At 38.9% G+C, this 26,312-nt stretch overlaps 1 protein-coding gene and 1 non-coding gene across 5 annotated transcripts in view; both read right to left on the minus strand.

Moving 5' to 3' along the window:
* Positions 1 to 26,312, minus strand: part of PARD3B (par-3 family cell polarity regulator beta) — a 1,152,049-nt gene that overhangs the window by 841,852 nt on the left and 283,885 nt on the right. The gene's annotated exons all lie outside the window — the stretch shown is intronic.
* Positions 15,110 to 15,181, minus strand: TRNAC-GCA. The gene has a single exon. It is a non-coding gene; the product is annotated as a tRNA-Cys (tRNA).

Consider the following 26,312-nt stretch of genomic DNA (forward strand, 5'->3'; position numbering starts at 1 on the left):
AACTTTCCTGCACACCTGGTGTTGCCAGAATCTTGGCAATCCAAGCAGCCATCCTAGCTACATGCCCAGTCATCACTGGGGAAGAGCTGCCAGAGGCTAGAAAAAATTCTAGTAATGCCATATCACCTGCACCCATGGCCACTGGCTGTGCCACACACCTGGCACCACCAAGATTCACACGATCCGAGCAGCATTGCCACCTCCACATCCATTCCTCACTGGGGCAGACCCAAGTCCACCAGGGCAGCCTCAGGAGCAAACTCCAGTGGATGACCCACATGCAAAAGTGGGTATAAAACCACAATCGAGTTCCAGAAATGGAGTGACTAAGGAAGAGGACCAAAAAGCTCCCCACCAGATGTAAAAGATACAGATTAAATCCACACGATCAACTAGGTAGACACTGTATGTATGGAATATATAAAACAATGATGAGTGCTCCCACAAAAGAAAATGCTCTAGCTCTGGCAGCTGTGGACACTGAAGGCAAGAGCACCCAGGAGCAGGGTCAGATCAGAGTCTGAGCTGTACCCGCAGCAGGTCCAGAAGTCAGCTCCTCCCAGTGTTGTAGGGCTTCCTACAGAGGTGTAGGTAGGCTGTGGCTCACAGTGGGGGAATGGACACCGACAGTAGAGACTCAGAAAAGTATTCTTATTATTGCATACCATGGACAGAGGAGACTGGTGGGCTCCAGTCCACAGGGTCACAAAGAGGTGGACACGACTGAATGTGCATGTTTGCACACACACGCACACATATTCCTCTTATATTTTGACTCCCTCTATAATTGGTTCTGGATTTTTTTCTCTTTTTCTCTGTTGCTATTATTATTGACTTTATTATTATTATCTCCATTTAGGCTCCTGGGAACTTTTTTTTTTTTAATCATTAATCATACCTTTTATCTCTTTGATCTATTTCTACTTCTAATTTGGCTTTCTGCAGTTCTGTGGATATTTTTTCTTCTTTTTTTTTGTTTTGTTCTGTTTTGTAGTTCTCTTGTGTTTTTTCTTTAATATATCTAAATATTTTTAAAAATACCCCTATTTTACTTTGTTTTTTTTTTTTTTTTTCATTTCTTTTTTCACCATGTTTATTTATTTTCTTTAGTCCTCATTTGGAACTCTCCTTTGGTCTTGCTTTCTGTTATGTGTTTTTGTTAGTTTTGTCTTTAATTGGTTGATATCATTTTTGCTTTCTTTTTCTTGCTAGGTCACTCTGATACTTTGTTTTCTTTGGTATGTTTTGTGTGTGTGTGTGTGTGTGTGTGTGTGTGTGTGTGTTCCTTTGTTTTTGTTCATGCTTCTCTGATTTTACTTTTGCCATCTGTCTGGGGTTCATTTTTGTGTCTTGGCTTTTTTTGTTTGTTTAATTCTCTTTACTGTCATAACAAATGGCTTGGGGGATCAAACAAATGGCTTGGGGGATCATAGTTTTCAGACCAGAAGGATAAAGCCTGAGCTTCTGGAGTGGGTGCACTGAGTGCAGAACTCTAGACTGCCAGAAAACTCATGACCCCCAGGAGTATTAATCAGTGAGAACTCCTATGAAAACTTTCAGCTGTATCCAAGACCCAGCACCACCCAACTGCCAGCAGCACCCAGTTCAGGACACCCCACCCAAACAACAAGCATGAAAGAACACAAACCCAATCAGCAGCAGACAGGCTTCCCACAAACACCACGAAACACCACCTCACATAGCGCTGCCCATTAAATGTTAAAAAAAAAAAAAAAAAAAACTCAGCAGCTCCCACCTGAATGAATGCACAAGTCCTAGACATCACAAATCCTAGACAACCCACTAGGCCAACTTTACCCCTGGGGGCAGAGACCAAAAGCAAGAGGAACTACGACACTACAGCCTGGAGAAAGGAGACTTCAAACACAGCAAGCTAGATAACATGAAGACAGACATATTGTGCAGATGAAGGAAGAAGGAAAAAACCCACAAGACCAAATAGATGAAGAGGAAATAAACTAACTGAAGGGTTCAGAGTAATGATAGTATGTATGATCCAAAATCTTGAAATCAGAGTGGAGAAAATGCAAGAATTATTTAACTCTAACCATTTAAACATATTTTAAAAGGACCTAAAGGAAATAAAGTATAAACAATGATGAACAACACAATTACTGAAATTAAAAATACTCTAGAAGAAATCAATAGCAGAGTAACTGAGGCAGAAGAATTGATAAGTAGGCTGGAAGACAGAATAGTGGAAATAACTGCTAAAGAGCAGAATAAAGATAAAAGAATGAAAAGAATTGAGGATACCCTCAGAGACCTCTGGAATAATATTAAACTCACCACTATTTGCATTATAGAGGTTCCAGAAGAAAAGAAAAAGAAAAGGTCTGAGAAAAAATTTGAAAAGATTATAGTTGAAAACTTCCCTAACATGGGAAAGGCAATAGTCAAATCATAGAAGTGCAGTTGGATATAGGATACACCCAAGGAGAAATATGCTGAGATACATATTAATCAAAATAAGAAAAATTAAACTCAAAGAAATAACCATTAACAGCAGAAAGGAAAAAGCAACAAGTAACATACAAGGGAAACCCTGTAGGTTAATAGCTGAGGTTTCATCAGAAATTCTGAAGGCCAGAAGGGAATGGCAGGATATATTTAAAGTTCAGTTCAGTTCAGTCACTCAGTCATGTCCGACTCTCTGTGACCCCATGGACTACAGCATGCCAAGCCTCCCTGTCCATCACCAGCTCCCAGAGTTTATTCAAACTCATGTCCACTGAGTCAGTGAAGCCCTACCAAGACTTCCTCTGAGCCCCAACCCCATGCCCCCCAGGGCACACAGACCACCCTCCTTCCTGCTCCGAGCCAGGCCAAGCCCTGGGCGGGCTTGGGAGATGCCTCCCCATCCCCAGGCCCCCTGGTCCCAGTGGGAGGCTGAGGCCACACCAGAGAGCAGCCAAGCAGGCATCAATACTGGGAAGAGGGCAACTCGCCAGAGACCCATGTCTCTCTTTCGTGTAAGATACATTTTTTTTTCTTTTGTATTTAAATTTTTATTTTTACTTTATTTTACTTTACAATACTGTCAAAGAGGGGAAGCACAGCAGCTGATGGCCGTTTTGTGAATAATTCCATTCGGCGCCTTCCCTGGTGCTGGGTGTCCCTGGGTACCTAGCTGCCTCAAGACCACATTTGGAGAAATGACCCAGGATCAACTTTGCCAGGGTGAGTCAGCCTTGGGGAACACACAGAAGAGAAGCAGCCATCTCTGAGAACTCACTAGTACTGCCTCCCAACCTTAGGCACTCTGACTAAGTGCTCGTATCTCTGATGAGGCTTGTGGTCCTGTTTATTACCATCCTTCCATCCAGCTGTGGGCCTGATTCTCCAAATGGGTATAACGTGGAAACTGGGGCTTCCATCACAGGGATTTTCCCTAAACACGGGGTCAGGATCAATGTGGTCAGTAAATGTGCAAATAAACATTTTTAAAAAACACAAAGAAGGAAAAAAAAGAAAGAAACAATGCAGACACAATGACTCAAAACCCATGGGATGAAGCAAAAGCAGTTCTAAAAGGGGAGTTTATAGCAATACCATCCTGTCTCCAGAAATAAAAGAATTGAATACACAACCTAATCTTACACTAAAACAACTGGTAAAAGAAGAAAAATAAAAGGCCTCAAAGTTAGTAGAAGGAAAAAATCATAAAGATCAGAGCAGAAATAAATAAAAAGAAATGAATATAATAGCAAAGATCAATAAAGCTAAAAGGCAGTTCTTTGAAAAGATAAATAAAATTGACAAACCATTAGCCACACTCATCAAGAAAAAAAGGGAGAAGACTCAAATCAGCAAAATTAGAAATGAAAAAGGAGAGGTCAAAATAGACAATGCAGAAATATAATACAAAGGATCATGAGACTACTACATGCAGCTATATGCCAATAAAATGGACAACCTGGAAAAAATGGAAAAATTCTTAGAAAAGTACAACCTTCCAATAATGAGCCAGGAAGAAGTAGAAAATATGAACAGACCAACCATAAGCATGGAAATCAAAACTGTGATTAAAAATCTTCCAAAAAATAAACACCTAGGGCCAGATGGCTTCACAGGTGACTTCTATCATATGTTTACAAAAGAGCTAATACCTATCCCTCTCAAAATCTTCTAAAAAAATTGTAGAGAAAGGAACACTTTCAAACTCATTCTACGAGGCCACCATCACCCTGATACTAAAATCAAAGTGAAGTGAAAGTCGCTGAGTCTTGTCCGACTCTTCGTGACCCCGTGGACTGTAGTCCATGGAATTCTCCAGGCCAGAATACCGGAGTGGGTAGTTGTTCCCTCCTCCAGGGGATCTTCCCAATCCAAGGATCAAACCCAGGTCTTCCGCATTGCAGCTAGATTCTTTACCATCTGAGTCATCAGGGAAGTCCAAGTCAAAGACATTACAAAAAAGGAATATTTAAGGCCAGTATTACTGATGAACATAGATGCAAAACTACTCAGGAAAATTCTAGCAAACATAATTCAACCACACATTAAAAGGATCATATACCATGATCAAGTGGGACACATTTAAAGGATTCTAGGATTCTTCAATACATGCAAATCAATGTGATATACCATATTAAGAAATTAAGAGAGAAAACATATGATAATCTCAATAGATGCATAAAAAGCTTTCAACAAATTCAGCATCCATTTATCATAAAAACTCTTCAGAAAATAGGCATAAAAAGAACCTACCTCAACGTAATAAAGGCCACATATGACAAACCCACAGCAAACATTCTGAATGGTGAAATGCTGAAGGCATTTTTTCATAGATGAGGAACAAGACAAGGGTGCCCACTCTCACCACTATTATTTCAGATATTTTTGGAAGTCCTAGCCATAGCAATCAGAGAACGAAAAAGAAATGAAAAGGAATGAAGACTGGAAGAAAAAGAAACTTTCACTCTTTGCAGATGACATACTATACAGCAGTTCAGTTCAGTTCAGTCGCTCAGTCATATCCGACGCTTTGTGACCCCATGAATCACAGCCCGCCAGGCCTCCTGTCCACCACCAACTCCCGGAGTTCACTCAGACTCATGTCCATTGAGTCAGTGATGCCATCCACCCATCTCATCCTCGGTCGTCCCCTTCTCCTCCTGCCCCCAATCCCTCCCAGCATCAGAGTCTTTTCCAATCAGTCAACTCTTCACATGAGGTGGCCAAAGTACTGGAGTTTCAGCTTCAGCATCATTCCTTCCAAAGAAATCCCAGGACTGATCTCCTTTAGAATGGACCAGTTGGATCTCCTCGCAGTCCAAGGGACTCTCAAGAGTCTTCTCCAACACCACAGTTCAAACGCATCAATTCTTTGGTGCTCAGCTTTCTTCACAATCCAACTCTCACATCCATACATGACCACTGGGAAAATCATAACCTTTACTAGATGGACCTTTGTTGGCAAAGTAATGTCTCTGCTTTCAAATATGCTATCTAGGTTGGTCATGACTTTCCTTCCACGGAGTAAGCGTCTTTTAATTTCATGGCTGCAATCACCATCTGCAGTGATTTTGGAGCAAAAATCCTCAAACTATCTGAAAATTACTAGAGCTAATCAATGAATTTAGTAAAGCCACAGGATACAAAATCAATACATAGAAATCCCTTGCATTCCTATAAACTAACAATGAAAATCTGAAAGAGAAATAAAGGAATCAATCCCATTCACTACTGCAACAAAAAGAATAAAATGCCTAGGAATAAATCTACCTAAGGAGACAAAAGATCTGTATAGAGAAAACTGTAAGACACTCATGAATGAAAACAAAGATGACAGAAACAGATGGAGAGATACATCATGTTCTTGGGTTGGAAAGATCAATATTGTGAAAATGACTATACTACCCAAAGCAATCTACAGATTCAGTGAGAACATTGCCTAACACCATACACAAAACTAAACTCAAAATGGAATAAAGACCTAAATGTAAGGCCAGAAACTATAAAAGGCTAAGACTAATTCATAGAACACTCTGACATAAATCACAGCAAGATTTTCTTTGACCCACTTCCTAGCGTAATGGAAATAAAACCAAATATAAACAAGTGGGCCCTAATTACACTTAAAAGCTTCTGCACAGCAAAGGAAACTATAAACAAGATGAAAAGACAACTCTCAGAATGAGAGAAAATAATTGCAAATGAAACAATTGGCAAAGGATTAATCTCTAAAATAAACAAGCAGCTCATGCAGCTCAATATCAGAAAAACTAGCTACCGGATCAAAAAAAAAAAAGAACAAAGGTCTAAATAGACATTTTTCCATAGAGATGGTCAACAAACACATGAAAAGATGCTCAACATCGCCTCATTATTAAAGAAATGCCATGCAAAACTACAATGAGGTTTCACCTCACATGGGTTAGAATGACCATTACAAAAAATATACAAAAAAGCATGCTGAAGATGGTGTGGTGGAAAGGGAACCCTGTTGCACTGTTGGTGGGAATGCAAATTTTAGTTCAGTTCAGTTGCTCAGTTGTGTCCAACTCTTTGCAACCCTATGGACTGCAGCACACCAGGCCTCCCTGTCCATCACCAACTCCCGAAGTTTATTCAAACTCATGTCCATTGAGTTGGTGATGCCATCCAATCATCTCATCCTCGGTCATCCCCTTCTCCTCCCACCTTCAAACTTTCCCAGCAACTGGGTCTTTTTAAATGAGTTGGTTCTTCTCATCAAGTGGCCTAAGTATTGGCGTTTCAGCTTCAACATCAGTCCCTCCAATGAACATTCAGGAGTGAGTTCCTTTAGGGTGGACTGGTTGGATCTCCTTGCTGTCAAGGACTCTCAAGAATCTTCAACACCACAGTTCAAAAGCATCAGTTCTTTGGTGCTCAGATTTTTTTACAGTCCAACTCTCACATCCATACACGACCACTGGAAAAACCATAGCTTTGACTAGACGGACCTTTGTTGGCAAAGTAATGTCTCTGCTTTTTAATATGTTGTCTAGGTTGGTCATAACTTTTCTTCCAAGGAGCAAGCGTTTTTTAATTTCATGGTTGCAGTCACCATCTGCAGTGATTTTGTACCCACTATGGAGAACAGTATGGAGAATCCTTAAAAAACTAGAAATAAGCAAGGTAGAAATAAAACTACCTTGCTGCTACTGCTGCTGCTAAGTTGCTTCAGTTGTGTCCGACTCTGTGCGACCCCATAGACGGAAGCCCACCAGGCTCCTCCGCCCCTGGGATTTTCCAGGCAAGAACACTGGAGTGGGTTGCCATTTCCTTCTCCAAAACTACATTATGATCCAGTAATTCCACTTCTGGGCACATACCCAGAGAGAATCATAACTGAAAAAGACACATGTACCCTGATGTTCACTACAGCACTATTTACAATAGCAAAGACATGAAAGCAACCTAGATATCCATCAACAGATGAATGGATAAAGAATTTGTGGTACATATGCACAATGGAATATTACTCAAGCATAAATAGGAATAGATTTGAGTCATTTCTATTGAGGTGGATGAACCTGGAGCCTGTCATACAGAATGAAGAGAAAAACAAATATTGTATACATTTGCACTGAACCTATAAAAATGGTACTGATGAATCTATCTGCAGGATAAGAACAGAGACAGAGACACAGAGAACAGACTTGTAGATGCAGAAAGAGAGGGTGAGAGAACTGAGAGAGTAGCACTGAAACCTACATTACCATATGTAAAACAGATAGTTAATAGGAACTTCCTGTATAGTAAAGGGAGCTCAATCACATACTCCATGACATCCTAGAGGGGTGGGATGGGATGTGGGAGGGAGATTCAAGAGGCAGGGGACATATGTATATACTTCAAGGCTGACTGGAATTGTATGGCAAAAACTAACACACTTATTAAAACAATTATCCTCCAATTAAAAATAAATTTTAAGAAAAACCAGTAGTCACGATGAAAACTATTACACTAATGATACTCATACTTTGGTGGCTCAATCAGTAAAGAGTCCACCTGCAATGTGGGAGAGTCCTGGCTTCAATCCCTTGGTTGGGAAGATCCCCTGGAGAAGAGAATGGCAACCCACTTCAGCATTCTTGCCTGGAGAATCCCCATGGACAGAGAAACCTGGCAGGCTGCAGTCCATGGGGTTGTCATGAGTCAGACACAGTTGAACGACTAAGCACAAAAATAAACTTTAAGAAACAGCCGTAGTCAAGGTGAAAACTATTAAAGACACTTACACTTTAAAAACATTAAACAATAAGAAAAAAAAATGCTGTACAACTTCTAAAATATCACATGAAACGGATTAGTTTGTACTAGTACCACAAAGACTAATGTGCCAATGGTAATTATGGGGAGCATGCCTTTACGTATTAATTTTACAGGAAAAGAATGAAAGTTGAACGGAGAGACAGTTTACATTTTCTGCTATATTTTATGAATAAAAATGACTTTAGAGTGGGATTTTTTTCCTATAGAATTGTGAAGGTCTTAAATTTATTTCTCCAAAGCTATCATAAGTAAGTGAAGTCGCTCAGTCGTGTCTGACTCTTTGCGACCCCATGGACTGTAGCCTATCAGGCTTCTCCGTCCATGGGATTTTCCAGGCAAGAGTGCTGGAGTGGATTGCCATTTCCTTCTCCAGGGGATCTTCCCCACCCAGGAATCGAAGCCGCATTACAGGCAGATGCTTGACAGTCTGAGCCACCAGGGAAGCTATCATAGATAACCTGAATTTAGAAATGCCTCTACATCTGTAAAACTTTCTCAACCCTTAAATTTATGAGTCTTAAATTTTCAACTATATTCTTATCTGTGACTTAAGCACTACTACTAAGTTAATATAAGCTTCTATTTTAATTATGTTAATAATATTAAATTGTATTAATTATGTAAGTGTATACATCCTGATGTTCTGTTGGAAAAAAGGAGGTTAAGCTCTCACTCTTTAACTTTCTGAATGTATGTGTAGGGGGTAGGAGAAAGAGAACTGTTTACTCACACTGGGAAGGAATGTCTCCTTTAAGAAAAATATATTGATACATTTTGCTAGTGGATCTAAAATATTTATTGTTAAATGAGACAGGTCTCTTTACAACTTATCCTGAACAAAACAAGTTGTTTCTTATGAAGGATGTGCTTGCCAGTTCTTAAAATGACTTTTTCCTTTGATTATACTAAATTTACTTTCCTTCCTTCCATCTTAACCTTGAACGCAAGAATGACGAGTTGCCTTAAAAATGTAAATAAAACTAAAGAGGCACCAGAGAAATGAAGAGAGTGGAATATAGAGGGTTGCCAGGGTGTGGAGGAGAGAAAGATTAAAACAAATCTCTCTCTGAAGTGAAAGTGAAAGTTGCTCAGTCATGTGCGACTCTTTGCGACCCCATGGACTGTACAGTCCATGGAATTCTCCAGGTCAGAGTGGGTAGCCTTTCCCTTCTCCAGGAGATCTTCCCAACCCAGGGATCGAAACCAGGTCTGCCACGTTGCAGTCGGATTTTTTACCAGCTGAGCCACAAATTTATCTAAAAGAACACAGAAAGAATTAAAGATGTAATTCTGTAGCACAGTCACATCAGATTAGAGCACGGAGTGCATGCAAGAAGTCACCACCAAGGCTTGAGATAAAACATTTTTAAAAGCAAAATGGACAAAAAGAGAGTTAATCAACAGGAAGTTTGAGTTTATTTAGTTACACAACTAAGCTAAGAGTTTGCTTAAAACTGGCTTATTAGAAGTAAGATAATACTTTTAAACATTTCAATAAAATATCTGCTGCCACAGAAGTTAATTGATATGAAGATATGTTATGTGCCTTATTATCACAGAGAGGCTTCCCATGGGAAGTTATGCAGCTGTTAAGAGCATAGACTTGGTGCTTTATAAACAGTCATGAGATACTATTAAGAAGTCACCATTACTGTAAAACCCCAAAGCACCAAATTCACCAATATACAAAATACATATGTAAATGTACTTGTAAAAGTACACTTCAAGATATTTGTTTACTGTCTTACAAATATTTAAAAGGAATCACATATTCTCATAGTGTTACTACCTATGAATGTTTACTGGATAACTTCATTGTTATTACTAATATGTATGTTACATTATAATAATTCATCTGAAAGCATAACACCTCAGGAGGTCCAATCATACACCACTGGACGCTAATGAAACGCCTTATGTTACTGAGCATGAAACATCTAAATGGGCACCAGAAGTGTGATTTAAAAGCAGTGAGGGAGGCTGTCACTGTAATAGCCTTTAATTTCAAAGGGAAAATTTACTTCTTTATGTATTTTACTTTTATATAGTGTGTAAAATTGTATTTTTATAACATTCTTGTGATCAACAAAGTATATGGTCCTCATAGAAAATCTCTAAAATAAAAACTATAGAAAAAAATCATCTATAATCACAATCCCAGAAATAACTGGTGTTAACATTGTATTTTCTTCACATATGTCTGTATACAAATACACACACACTGTTTTCACACATACATCCTTACTCACATAACATATTTTTGCTCTCTGGTGCAATCTAAGGGTTACCATCATCATTGTTTCTGTTATATATAGTTATTAAGTTACATGTAAAATAGAATTTATATATTTGATTTTTCTGATTAACATGCTTCATAATTTCAGAGATATAAAATAATCTGTTTTAAAAAATAATACCACCCACTCTATCTCCCTTAATAAATGCCACAGCATATATATACTTTACTTATCCTTCAAAAATCCAAGACTATCTTTAATTGGTCAATAGAATAAAACCATAAAAATAATTGTACATGAAGCTAAAAGCTTCATTCATATAAAAAGGCAATATCCAAATACATTAAAAAAACACCTGTATTTATTCTACCTCATTCTCAGATATGTTTTGATAATTATTAAAATACATTTTTAAAGTTAGTGCATGGGTAAATGGAGTATTTTATTCCAAAACTGAATTTGCTCATTCCTTAGATCAATAAATCTCGCTTGTCCAACCGTCATGCTGCCTTGCCCACAGAAGTGTGTGGAAAGGAAGGTAGGTAGAAGCAAAAATATGCTCCTTCATCTGTGCATTATGGCACTTACTGCATCAAAGTGCATTTCTTGGTTTGTGTATCACCCACCAAGAGATATGTAAGTTTGTCTGGAGTAAAAGGCAGGACATCTGCACAAAGTATGTAACTTAAAGACAAATATATACTCAAATCCCAAAAGCTTATTTTAGTATTTCATGCCATTCTCCAAGAGATTCTCTGTAATTGTCTTATTTGATACATGTAAGGATCCTACAGGACACCATTTCACAAGGAAAATCAGCCTTGGTGAGGTGAAGCGACTCAGTCCAGGTCTAATGGATAAGGTAAGTGAGGCCAGGACTTAAATCCAGGTGTTCCAGATCTAAACCTAGTGCTTTTTCAACCACATCACACTTCTGCAATCAACGGGGTACTCAGAATCAGGCCTAAAAACAATTACTCATCAATTCATGAAATGCAGGTGTCTTTTTCAGCCCACGCTGACACAGTAAAAGTGATTTGATCACTTCTGGCTCAATAAACACTCTTGCTGCTGTAGGAGGAGGATGGAGGTGGGAGAAATTTCCTCTCCCCCTGCCATTTTAAGTTTTTGCTCTTATTTTGTCTTTTTACAGTTCCATCTATTAATTCACAAAATGCCTCAACATTGTGGAAATGTATTTCTCTTAATGAACTGTTTTGATCACATGATAATAACTAAAAATATATATGCTACTCAAAATTTTTGAAGATTTCTTCATATTTCTGCTCATGCTTTAGTAATGGCCAGATATATGTAATACTCCCTTCACTTAAATATATCTTGTCCAGGACTGTTGTGGCATAGTTTCTTTATAGGATTCAAACCTGTTTCAGCAGATATTTGCTTGATTATTTAAAGTTTAGAAATTATTTCTATTTACAATTATTATTTTAACCTTATACATATATTCCCTCTCTTTGTCCATACATCAGTAAAAATATACTTATTAAGCTCCTACTTTGTGTTGGGCACTGGGTATATAGCACAAAATTGGTGTATTTGCTCATAAAGACAATGGACTCATTGAGGACACAGGGAAAGTGAATGCCAATAATATATAAACAGTAGAAGTTATTATGAAAGAAAAAACTGAAAAGTTAGGAGTCCAGATATCCCTGATTTAGTTTCAAAGATCAAGAAAGGAAAAAATCTCTCCTAAGGAGATTAATTCTTCACATGAGAACAGAAAAGAGGTCATGACCAGGAGAAGACTGGGGATTGGGCTGAAGTAGGTAGACCATTCCTGATGTGGAAATTTGTTAGGCTGAAAGAGGTAGTGATGAATTTGGAGAGGTGGCAGCGCCAGGGCTCTCAGAGCTGTGGGCCACATTAAAAATTCTGGACTTTATTCCAGGTAAATAAAAGGCATCAAAAGGGTTTAAGCACAGAGAAGTATGAAGTAAATGTATTAGTCACTCAGTCATGGGTTCAAAGGGTCTAGCCATTCCCTTCTCCAGGGGATCTTCTTGACCCAGGGATCAAACCCAGGTCTCCTGCATTGCAGGCAGATTCTTTACTGTCTAAGCCACCAGGGAAGCCCCAAGCACAGAGAGGACATGAGAAATGTATAGCTTTGGTTAAATTAACCCAATGCCAATATTGGTCCAGAAAACCGAGCCCTTATTAAGAGCTCTAGCTTTGATGTTAAAGCAGCCAAGTAACAAGGGGCTACTCTGAAATGTCTTTTGGCATTCCTCCAATTTGGGGAGAAAAAAGGAGGGATAACTCTAATCCTCCCAAGCCACAACATTCAAAGATGCCACTGAATATCAAATGTTTTGTTTTTTTTTTTCAATCAACATAAAAACACTGCATTAGCTTCAGGTGTACTACATAATGATTTGATATTTGTATACACTGTAAAATGAGGACAATAAATACAATTAGCATCTGTCACCATACAAAGGTACAGTCTTTTCTCTTGTGATGAGAACCTTTAAGATTAACTTTCTTAGCAACTTTCAAATATGCAGTACAATATCATTGACTCTAATTGCAATGCTCTATATTACATCCTCGTGAATTATTTTATAACTAGAAGTTCATAATTATTGACCTTCTCCACTCATTTTGCCGACCTCCCTCCCAAACCCCCTCTACACTATGGCAACCACCAATCTCTTTTCTGTATCTATTAGTTTTGTGTTGTTTTGTTATTTATTTTAGAGTCCACATTTAAGTAAGATCATACTTACCTGACTTAATCTGACTTATTTCACTTAGCATAATGCCTTCAAAATCCATCTATGTTGTCACAAATGGCAAGATGTTCACTCTTGTTTACAGATGAGTAATATTCTATTTTATGAATGCATATATACATATATACACACACACATATATGTATGTGTATATTATATACACACACATCCACCTCTTCTTTATCTATTCATTCATTGATGAATACTTAGATTGTTTCCATCTCTTGGTGTGGGCTTCCCTGATGGCACAGTGGTAAAGAATCTGCCTGCAGTACAGGAGACATGGAGACACAGGTTTGATCCCTGAGTCAGAAAGATCCCCTGAAGAAGGAAATGGCAACCCACTGCAGTAATTGTGCCCAGAAAACCCCATGGACAGAGACGCCTGACGTGCTCCAGTCCACGGGGTCGCAAAAGAGTCGGACATGACTGAGCAACTAAATAACATATCTTGTCAATTGTAAATAATGCTGCAAAGAACATAAAGGTGCATATATCCTTTCAAATTAGTATTTTCACTTTCTTCAGATAAATGCCTATGTGCAGAATTTCTGCCTCGTATTCCATTTTTCTTTGTTGAAGAATCTCCATACTGTTCTTCACAGTGACTACGTGAATTCACACTACAGTGCACAAAGGTTCCCTTTTCTCCTCCACATCCTTGCCAATACTTGTTACTTCCTGTCTTTTCAATAATAATCACTTTAATAGATATGAGATGATATCTCACAGTAGTTTTGATTTGTACATCCTTGAAGCTTTGTGATGTTGACCATCTTTCCCTGTATCTGTTGGCTATGCATATGTTTTCCTTGGAAAAATGTCTATTCAGATCCTCTGCCCATTTTTCAATCAAATTGTCTTTTGTTACTGAGTTGTACAAGTTCTTTATATACTTGGGATATTAACTCCTTACCTGATACATGATTTGCAAATATCTTCTCCCACTCTTTCAAACCACTGATGGTTTCCTTTATAGTTCCGAGGCTCTTTGGTTTGATACAGTCCCACTTTTTTATTTGCGCTTTTGTTGACTTCACCTGAAGGGTTTTTAATGCGGATGTCTTCAACATTTACCTAAAACATGGGGTCCACTTATGTAACTATAAAATTCCTGATAATCAACCTATAATAGGAAGATCCTCTGGAGGAAGGCATGGCAACCAACTCCAATATTCTTGCTGGGAAAATCCCATTGACAGAGGAGCCTGGTGGGTTACACAGTCCATGGGGTTGCAAAGAGTTGGACACAAATAAAGCAACTGAGCATGCAGGCATGAACATTTTGACTCTTCACGATTTATCTATAAGATAGTGCCCATTTACGTAACCATAAAATTCCTGATAATCAGACTGTAATAGGATATGTAATTTGCATTCACCATTTTTCACAGTAAATGAAAACATTGTTAGTTAACAAGGTAGACTTGGAGGATATCTTCAGTGCTATAAATCTTCTGTAAGTTTAATTGCCTGCTTAGAATAATGCTTTTTCTTTTACTACAGTAATAATGCTAGCTTACATCTGTACAGCTACTTAGCTTCTGTATAGCATTTAGTTCTTTAATGATAGGGACAAGGTATTCATTGGCCACTTTTTGAGAGTTTCCAGTATACTTTAATATATAAGGAAGAGCTATTTATTGAAAAACAACTACTAAATTGGGAGATTAGGGTTGAGATAGACACACTACTATATATAAACAGATAACTAATAAGGACCTTCGCTCAGTCATGTCCGACTCTTTGTGACCCCATGGACTGTAGCCTACCATGCTCCTCCGTCCGTGGGATTCTCCAGGCAAGAATACTGGAGTGGGTTGCCATTTCCTTCTCCAGGAGATCTTCCCAACCCAGGGATCGAACCTGGGTCTCCCGCATTGCAGGCAGACGCTTTACCATCTGAGCCACCAGGGAAGCTCAATAAGGACCTACTGGCTCAAAAGGTGAAGAATCTGCCTCCAATATGCGACACCTGGATTTGGTCCCTGGGTTAAGAAGACCCCCAGGAGAAGGGAATGGCTATCCACTCCAGTATTCTTGCCTGAATAATTCTATGGACAGAGAAGCCTGGTGGGCTATGATCCATGGGGTCACAAAGAGTCAGACACAAATGAGTGACACACACATACACAAAGACCTACTGTGTAGCACGGGGAACTCTACTCCATACTCTGTAATGATTTATATGGGAAAAGAATCTAAAAAAGTAAAGATATGTGTATATGTGGGCTTCCCAGGTGGCTCAGTGGTAAAGAATCTGCCTGCCCAGCAGGAGGCATGTGTTCAATCCCTGGGTTGGGAAGATCTCCTGAAGAAGGAAATGGCTACCTACTCCAGCATTCTTGCCTGGGAAATCCCATGGACAGAGGAGCCTGGCTGGCTACAGTCCATGAGGGTGCAAAGAGTTGGACATGACTTAGCAACTAAACAACAACAAAAATATAAGTATATAACTGTTTCACTTTGTTGTATATCAGAAACTAACAACACTGTAAATAAACTATACTTCAATAAAAATTATTAAAAAAAAAAACAAACAAAGGAAATTCTGACACATGCTACAATGTAGGCAAAACCTTAAGACTTTACACTAAAAGAAGCCAGTCATGAATGAGCAAATGCTTTATATTTCCACTTATATGAGGTACTTAAAATAGGCAAATTCATGGAGACAGAAAATAGACTGGTGGTTTGCCAGGGCCAGGAGAGGGGAATGGGTAATTATTGTTGAATGGGTTTGATGTTTCAGTTTAGAAAAATGAAAACTGTTCTTGAGCTACATGGTCATGGCAGCTGCACAACACTGGGACTGTACTTAATTAATGCCACTGAATATTTACTTAATAAACAGTTAAAATAGTGTAATATTCATTGTGTGCATTTTACTACAATGAAAAAGTTAATTGTTTTCATTAAAAAAAGACAGCTGATAACTACTAGTTGGAGATGTCATTAAAAAGGAAATGCATCACATTAAAAGAAAAAAAAAAAAACACTTCTAAGATTATAGTTCTGCTTATGTCACAGCCGTGCCTTAGAGCTTAAGTGGTTTCTCACTGCCCAGTCCAGGGCGCTCTTCAAAACTTAGAATTCACTGACTTCTCGCAGATCAGCCTCACTCCACCTTCCTCACTGGTCTTCTCTGGACCTCCCCACGTAGAGCTGCTCCCAAGTACGGCATGAAAGCTTCTGTTCCACCTGTTCTCTTAGTGTGGCATGTCCACTCTTCCCTATGAAATGAAGCTACTTTCAACATGAATATGGTACACACTGGCAAGGTGAGTGCCATGAGGTGATTTAATACTCCCTCACTTTCCATGTTTGAATGGCTATTTAATTCTTGCCCATATAGAAAAATCAGCTATCAGTGAATTGATTCTAAATATGAAAGCAAGCACGGACACTGAAACTCTCCATAAGACTCCTTTAAAAAATCATCCAGACAGTTCAGAATAGTTCACTGTTAGTTCACCAGATAGTTCACTATTTTTATGATCATTAAAATGATGAGACATTCCACTGTGGCTCTGCAAGTTAGCATCTACATATACCCATGAGTCCATGGAACCAGTGATAAATCCTATTCAATACAATTTATATATATTGAAAAGATTCTGGAAGCTTCTTTCACAGAATTCATATATGTTTGTTGATTAGAGTAGTTCCAGTTCAAACAGGAAGGCCCTTACAAGTACAAAATAGAGACTACCAAATGAGCCACTACAACAAGAAGGCTTTTGTCTGGAAGGCAATTCGTCCTTTAGCTGTCACATATGTAGAAAAAATAAGCCAAGTTAAATCAGTAGATTTGGTTTAGGACCAGAGAAAATTCTGTTTGCCTGTAACTGTAATGAAACTCTGTTCTTACATTAAGCACATCACAATTTTCTACTCTTTCTCTGTTCTAGATTGGATTTTAGTGTCTCTGCTATGTAATAGTTAAATAAGAGCAGATTCATTTCTGAACACAAGTTATAAAAACAATGAAATGTCTTTTTATAGTAGGTTCTAATTAAGACATGTAGAGTGAGTTTGTACAAGTTTTTATATAAAAGTGATATTGAAAGAATGCTGTCCTCATTTTAAGATGCAGTAATAAGAAATTGTACTTATTTTCCAATTACTTGTAATGGCCACTCAGGTCACCCCTCAAATGCTTTTGATCTCAGCAACAATGTAGCTCAAAGAACAAAATTACATTTCCCTTTGAAGTGCAACTTCCTACTCCTAATTTCACTATTAAATATGGCAAAGTTCAAGTACAAGTTTTAAATCACATAGCATCTAAGGAAATAAGGCTATTGGGCTAAACTTAAGAAATGGAGAGTCCAGACAACATTTGATTACCTTGATGGCTAAAGCCTATTATTTATTCCATTAATCATAAAACAGTAAATATAAGCATCAATGTACTCATTTAGATAAAAGTAGTTACCATTTTTAAAATATAATAGGTAAGAGAGCTATAATTCTTTTCTTAAATACATAGCATTGCTTATTATTGATTTATGTACTTATTTTTGGCCCTACCCGTGTGGCATGTGGGATCTTAGTTCCCTGACCAGGGATCAAAACCTTGCCCCCAGCAGTAGAGGCACTGGAAGTGCAGTCTTAACCACTGGAGCTCCAGAGAAGTCCCAATAGCTAGAATTCTGTATTCTAACCTCCGTTTAGTCATCTGATCCAAATTAGGAAATATATTTCACAAATAAAACAGAGCACTAATGACACAGCAGCTATCCCAAGTAAGTGCTTGCTCTTCCCTTCTCGCTATATAGAGAACAGAGGGCACCCCTGGTCTCCTGTCCCCTGGAAACTGATACCTGAAGTCATTCTCAGCTGAACAACAGCCGTCATGGGAACAGTAGCTTCATTTATCACTTCAAAGGCTCAGTGGTGGGAAAACTAATCCCTCCTCTTGCAAGAAATAAACCTGGTCTACAAGGTCTTGAAATGTTCATTAGTCTAAATCTTCAGATAACAATTGTTTTTTGTTTAGTCACTAAATCCTGTCTAACTCTTGGGACTCCGTGGACTGTAGCCTCTAGGCTCCTCTGTCCATGGAAACTTCCAGGCAAGAATACTGGAGTAGGTTGCCAGGGCCACCTGGGAAGCCCTCAGATAACAACAGCAGACTTCAAATCCTAGTTTATTAAGATAATTTCTCATAAAATTCATATGCCAGATAATCTTAGAGCATTTTCAGCATCAGCCCTTTAAACAAGGCATTATTCAAACAACTCTTAACAACCCAATGCTGAAAGTTGCTGCTCTGCTTCAGTTTGAATCTAAAAGAGCTTTTGGAGAGAGACCCAGAAAATCCATGTTATCCTCTGATCCTTCCCACATTTCATGTCATTCACTAGCACCTTTATGACTACCTATCATGGTCACTGAGTTCAGGAAAGGAAAATGTTAATGGAATAAAAGTATAACCTCCTATCCCCTCAAAACTCCCCACCCCCACGACCCCTTCTAAAAGAAAAAGTTTACTAGAGAGACAAAGCACCAGATTTCAATTACAAAGAGCCAAAGTGGACTCTCAGTCAAGGCCATAATTTGAAAAAAGCTGATTCATATGGCTGGATCTCAGTTTCCTCATCATAAAATTGAGCTCATACTACTTAATTTTTCAAAAGAATGAAATAATAGGAACATAAAGTCCTTAGCACATAATAGCCATCCACTTAATGGTGATTGACTATTAACTTATAGAAAATACAGTTGACCTTTGAACGGCACGGGTTTGAATTGTGAGGGTCTACTTAGATATGGATATTTTTCAACAGTAAATAATACAGTATTATATAGTCCATGGTTAGTTGAAGCTGCAGATGCTAAGGACCTGTGGATACAGAGCGCTGACTCTAACTTATAGGAAGATTAACCCCCACGTTGTATTTTATAGGTATTTTGTTTTTAACATTCTTTACATTGTTGCCATAATATATAACCCATGTCTCATCACCTTCCCTGATGTATTAATAAATGTCTCTGATAAACAAAAGAAAGTACATGTTGACACTTTTGGCAGAAGATCAGTTAGGATTTTGTCTTCTAGGTGATAGCCAAACTTCAACATAAGAGTTAAGTGATTCTGTGCATTATACTATCAGTAAGACTTGAAAAGGAAAGAAAGCCATGTCTTGAAGCAGTCAAGGAAGAATTCAGGCAAAAAGGGGAAAGGCACAGGCCCTTCTAACAAAAGGCTGAAATAGACGTCCTGTGTGGAAGTCAACATGGGGGTCTAGATTTTGAAGCTTTATATTCTATGATAAAAATGTTTAGTTTGACCCTGTAGGCAAGAGAGAATCAATCGCATTTGGGCAAAGTAGATTAGCTAAGACTAGCCTCAGAGTTAAGTGGATATATGATGCTAAAGATATTGAATAGATGAAGGCAACAGGAATGTCAAACACTGATATTTATGGACTGGCATTAAAGAATAATAAGAAGAAATCAGGAAGTAAAGATATTTTGGAGATGAAGCAGAGAAGTGATATTTCTAAATGGAAACATCCTCTTGGCTAGCTGGAGGCACAGAACAGGCATTTAAGAGAAAGAAGATGCTGGCGTGACACTAATCAGGAGAGACAAAAGTGACGTTTTGAGACACAACAATTCCCTGGATTACAGTATAAAAAATGGCTCTCAGCCCTAGCTGTGCACCAGAATCATTTATGGAGCTTTTAAAATGTGTCCATGCTTGGGGCCTCACCTCAGAGGCTGTGATCAAAGCCAGGGTTGAGAATCACCAGAGCAGAGAAAGAACAGAAGGCAAAAACTGAGCCACAGGGAACTCCCAAAGCAAGTTGGGAAATGGAGATGGAATTACATTTTATAGAAGTAGAAGGAAAGCCAGGAAAATAAAATATGGCAGGATCCAAGGGAAGAAGAAATTTCCAGAATGAATAGGTGGCAAAAATAGTACCACCTGCTGTATAAGAGGTCAACAGTGATGCATGTAAAGCAATGCCTGGCTCTTAGGAAGTGCTAAGTGGACACAGAGGGAATGAATGAGTGCTGAGAAGACAGCCCCCTCCCTTTGAGGTTCAAACACACTATAGCTTAGCAATTCTAAGCTGGGCCAGCAACATTCTGAGGCAAAGGTCTTCTGGGTTGAGCTGGATTGATTACACTAAAATTTGGGGTTTCACCTTCCCACTTTCTAGAGTCTATTTTGAACATGATCGAAACCTGGCTTTGTGGCAAAGAAAAATATGACAGCTTTCAAAGCAGAGAAAAAGATTCAATCATTTGTTCATTCAGTCTACCAGTCAGCCAGCCAGCCAGATATTTATATACATCCATTCTTCAAAAGCCATTTACTCCAGGGAATGAAGATAGCACTTCAAAACTTAATCTTCAAGCCACATGATTTGCATTAATTTGCATATAATTTTAATCTATTTCAAAACTGTAGCAAAGCCCATTTAACATGCATTTTTTTTAAATACTTGGAATTCCTTTTGACAGATTTTCAAGCGAAAGTATATTTTTATTGTGATCAGATTATTTCTTGCCTAAATCTACCACTGTTCTTCCACATGTTCAACTTCACTAGAATTTAGTTTGTTATCCTAAAAATGTCAGACTAATGAGTACTTTTTAAATTATCACATTAATGTTCTTAATGCAAATTTTAGCTTTGAAGTCATTCATTAACAAAAGAGAAGGCCAGATCTCTTTAACTGAGCATTAACTATCTTCCTACTTCTGTAACTATCACTGCTAATTCTACAAAAGTTTTAAAGGAAACCAATTAAATTAATATTTCCATGAAATACATGACTAGATCCCTACCTCTGTCATAGCTTTTTTCTCCATTACAAAAAGCTCCCTAAATATTGCAATTTCATGCATTTCTATCACTATACTGATTTGCAAAAATCTGTAAATAAACAAGGCATAATGTTTCCAATGCTGGATTGCTAGCATTAGTTCCAAATACAATATTTCAACAACTGTGAATATGGATCATTGCTTAGTTCAAATTGTACACAAGTAATTCCTTTTTCAAATTTTTAATTTATTTACATGAGATCAATCACTAGAAAATTCAATGAGACATTACAAGACAACTAAAAGCTATAGGAATAGAAGTTGCAAGAAAGCAGAAGCAAAATAAAAGATACTATCTTCATTGTTATATCAAGATATATTTTCTTAAGACTTTCCCGGTGACTCAGTGGTAAAGAATCCTCCTGACAGTGTCGGACAAGCAGGTTCAGTCTCTGGACTGAGACGACCTCCTGGAGAATGAAATGGCACCCACTTCAGTATTCTTGCCTGGGAAACCCCATGGACGGAGGAGCCTGGTGGGCATATATAGTCCACGGGATGGAAAAAGAGTCAGATATGACTTAGTAACTGACCAACAACAAACAACACAACTACAATATTTTTTCACATTATATGTGGAAATGAGTTAAGGCATAAAGAAAAGTCATTATTTCCAAGGGAAAGACAATACTATGCATCAACATTTTAACATTAAAAAAAAAATAGCACAGCCATAACAGGTAACCTTTTATGTGTTGATGAATTAGGTAGTCCCTCTGTTGTTGTTGCGTTGTGCTTGGTCATGTCCAACTCTTTGCAACACTGTGGACTGTAGCCCTTCAGGTAGTCCCTAGGTATACGCAGGGACAACCCAGGTAGTCCCTAGGTATGTAAAAGTAAGACTCAGTTTTTGCCCTTAGCAGCCCACAGACCATTGAATGGAATGAAATCACTCCAATTTGACAGCTTAGAATCTCTACTTCTGCCAACTGCTGGACAAGAGTGGCTATAGTCAGCCCTGTGCTAAATCAAAAATTAACTTGGAATATTAAGTCCCAGGGAAGATTTCTACCTCTGGCATTCTAAAAGCTGGTAACTCTAATTAGAGAGGTATGACTAGTGCCTGCAAGCTCAGCCAGAAGGCCAAATAGGTATCAGGAGAGATCAGTGTCAGCTCCTTTTGCTCCCAATCTCTGTAATATCCTTCAGAAGTTCCTCTTCCCTCCACCTTTTCTCCCAAATGAAACTTCTTATTTGACTTATCCTGTCTGAAATTTCTCTTAAAATGTCTATGAAACAAAGTGGAGTTCCTGTGGGGACTTCAGTGCAACAGGAGTGAATCTAAGGGGGAAGTTGACTCTATAGCTTCACTGTGCAGCCAATCTCATGCAAAGATATAAGATTTTGTGAAAGAAGTGATTCAACAACACAAGTGGAAACCATATAGAGCAAGAGTCATGGAGGCATGAGAATGGCAGCCACCAACTACCACGTCTTTGAGAGCTGCATTCCTGTATCCTAATCTGGGTGAGGATGAGGTGGGCTCAGGGCCTTTTTCAAGTGTGTGGCTGAAGTCCATATCAGCTGCAGTAAGTGTCAGGAAACTATATGAGAGTAAGGAATTTAGGATTTCATCTACACTCCACACTTGACTCACATGTGGCTGCCATGCCAACTCCAGATTCTCAGAGGAAAATAAAGCTCTCTCTGCTGGCTCTCACCAGAAATGTTGCTGCCACCTATATAATAAAAGAACGGGCAAAGACATAACCTAATCACATTAATAATTGACAAAGCTTCTACATAAAGTCAGCTGTGCCAAAAATACACCTTTAAGGCATAAATGTGTGTGACCCCAAATACTGCAAGCACAGTTCCTATTTGCTTCAGTCTAGCAGACTGTCAACAGAATTGTTTCGAAGTATGCCAAATCTGCCTCTTTCTTCCACTATTTGGCCACACTTTCTCCTCCTATATACCCTGAGTTGTCCCCCTTCCTACATACCCTGAGTACTCTATAGTTAATCTTCTACTCAGAGGCCAAAATTCATTCAGATGATGAGCAAAAAATGCTGCAGAGCAAATGAAGTGCTTTCAAGCTTAAGAGCCTGACCATACGACAGATAATGGCTGGTCACGTGTCTGCTGCTACTATTGCTGCTAAGTCTCTTCAGTAGTATCCAACTCTGTGCGACCCCACCAGGCTCCTCTGTCCCTGGGATTCTCCAGGCAAGAATACTGAAGTGGGGTGTCATTTCTTTCTCCAATGCATGCATGCATTCTAAGTCACTTCAGTCATGTCAGACTCTGTGAGACCCTATGGACAGCAGCCCACCAGGCTCCTCTGTCCACAGGATTCTCTAGGCAAGAATACTGGAGTGGGTTGCCACTTTCTTCTCCTCACATGTGGCAACACAACTCTGATCTACAAACTCTGCCAAATCTGTAGTTATCACCCCAAATAGTCAGGACTTAGTGACTACCAGTTTCCGTATTTTTTTTTTTTTTTTTGCCTCTGCTTCCAACTCAGAACCAAGCAGAAGCCAGATGTGGTTTCAAATCAATCTTGGATGTCTTATGTCTATTTAGCTCCTGTCTCCAGCTCCACTTTGCCAACAACCCCCAATCAGAACACACCTAAAACTTCTTTCCATTATAAGGCTTTCCCACTCCCCTGCCTGCACTGAATCTCTGCCAAACAGAAGTCATGGTGGCCGACTCCCTTGCTACAGCAATCTCTGAATAAACAGCCTTTGTTCTCATTTGAGTGGTCTTCATTTATTTCCACATGTTTAAAAGCAGAATGCTGGAATATTCATTGCCTCAGTGATCTTAGCCAAAAGGCCGAGAAGCAACAGGTCTTACATTTGAAAACTGGGGGAAAAAAAAAAAGTATTTATATCATTTCAAAGCAAATGGGAAGTAAGAACTAGAAAGAGTAGCAATCGGCATGTCTAGATTTTAGACCAGTCATTACCATTAGATTACATTCTTAGGAAAAGCTGACTTCTCTCTGGCCTCATTTTCATCATTCGTAAAATGAAGTGGGAAGAAAGCTGCGTGATGATTGCCTTCTTGTGGCTCTGTGCTGGTCAGGAAGCCTGTGATGCATTCAAATAAGGCTGTTTCAAGAAGAGCTAAATTTAGGGACTACTTACAGAGCTGTGGGCAGGTATAGGAGAACCACGAGACAGTAGGTAGTACTCCTGGGTTTGCAATGGTTATTAGCAGGCCTAAGCCTGAAGCAGCAAGAGGAAAGTGTTCCCAGAACTAGGAAGGAGAGAGGAGAGCCAGCTTAGCGTGAGTCGGATCTTTGGTAGAGGGACACAGCCAGACTGAGGGAACCCCTACAGAAGGCAACAAGGGAGAAATAACCTAATTTCCCTCCCCTTCTCTTTTCATCTCTTTTTTGGGGTTCCCTGTTAGTGAAATGCAAGTGGAAACTGTACAACATGGGATCTAGACAGTTCAGCTGCCCTGTGCAAACAGGAGAGTGGAAAAGGGTGGATAGTGGGTCCAGAGGAGAAAAAGACAGACATCTGACGGGCAAACTGTGATTCCCTGACATGGTGCACGGCTTTGGCTCAGATTTGTACAGACACGGTCTTATCAGAATCCCCATCTCTAACTCCTTTCCTCTTCATCTTTTTCACTTTCATTATTTCTTCTTTTCAGTACTTGCTACTCCCTGTAGTTGTACTTTTTTTTCCCTGACATCAGTAAGGGAATAAGAATCAGTGGCAATAAGAACACAAGTTCTCAATAAGCATCCACAAGCAACTCAATAAGCAGCATCTCCTGGCCTGTACTATTTTTCTTATCATGTATTAATTATATTGATGTATCTAGCTACTAGACTGCAAGGTCAATGAAGGCAGAAGTGTTATCTATTATCTGTATCTACTGTGGTACATATTTTATATAAATGATAAACCTTTAAAAAATAAAACAGTAAGTGATATTCCACAATAGTTCCTAAACATTACACATCCTTTGTTTTGCTTCCCACAAACTCCAGATCAGCTGGCTAATGTAAGTGCACAAGATACCCAACTGGCCTACAAAAACTGCAGAGGATACCATTCTGCTTCACCAGAAAAGAGATGAATATGAAACTAAGGGAAAAACTGGCTATGATGACAAAGGGACAAAAACTTTGAAATTTGGTAATTCTGTTGCTTCAGAAGATGATGAGGATTTCAAAGCTATGCAGAAAGAGAGGGAATGAAGCTGATAAGAAGAGTTTATATGCAGTTAATTAATATTTTTGCCTTAACAATTAAGAAAGTTGGTATTTGCAAAGGACAGAACAATGGGCAGCTCCATTGTTGCACAATGATTCTCAAAAGGCAACACAAGTGCTTAAATATTTTGTTCTCAATCAAGCAAGTTAGTGTAAAAATTATGTTTCGCATTACACAGCATGAGACAACTTTTAATGAGCTAAATCTGTTTCCTCATTTCTTCTCGCTCAGTATTTACTCAGCACCATCAATAAAGAAAGGTGGGGGTGTTGTACACAACCCAAAACAACTGGGAACAAGTTGTACAATTTAAGAGAGATATTGATGACACAGATAGATAAAAATGCACTGAAATAAATATATTATCTGACTTGAATATTAAAGTCCGTTTGTATACTGCTCATATTTTGTTTTGGGCTTCCCTGGCGGCTCAGAGGTAAAAGCGTCTGCCTCCAATGCAGGAGACCCGGGTTCGATCCCTGGGTCAGGAAGATCCCCTGGAGAAGGAAATAGTAACCCACTCCAGTATTCTTGCCTGGAGAATCCCACGGACGGAGAAGCCTGGTAGGCTACAGTCCACAGGGTTGCAAAGAGTCGGACACGACTGAGCGACTTCACTCACTCACTCATATTTTGTTTCACCACAGAAACTGATAACTGCTGAAATAAGGCTAGAAATAAACCAAACATATTTAACTATTTAAACAAAAACTTCAAGTAGATTCAGATTTATCAAATCATTGTGAATACAGGACAGCATTCCCATATACCCAGTATCCAGTAATTAGCATCTTGTGTCAGTATGATGTTTTAGTGTACTCAATCGTGCTCAACTCTTTGTGACCCCATGGACTGTAACCCACCAGGCTCCTCTGTGCATGGAATATTCCAGGCAAGAATACTGCAGTGGGTTGCCATTTCCTCCTCCAGAGGATCTTCCTGACCCAGGGATCAAATTCGTGTCTCCTGCACTGGCAGGCAGATTCTTTACCACTGAGCCACTTGGGAATCCCATTAGT

Source organism: Oryx dammah, unplaced genomic scaffold, assembly GCF_014754425.2.
Source record: "Oryx dammah isolate SB20612 unplaced genomic scaffold, SCBI_Odam_1.1 HiC_scaffold_27, whole genome shotgun sequence".
Lineage (NCBI taxonomy): Eukaryota > Metazoa > Chordata > Mammalia > Artiodactyla > Bovidae > Oryx > Oryx dammah.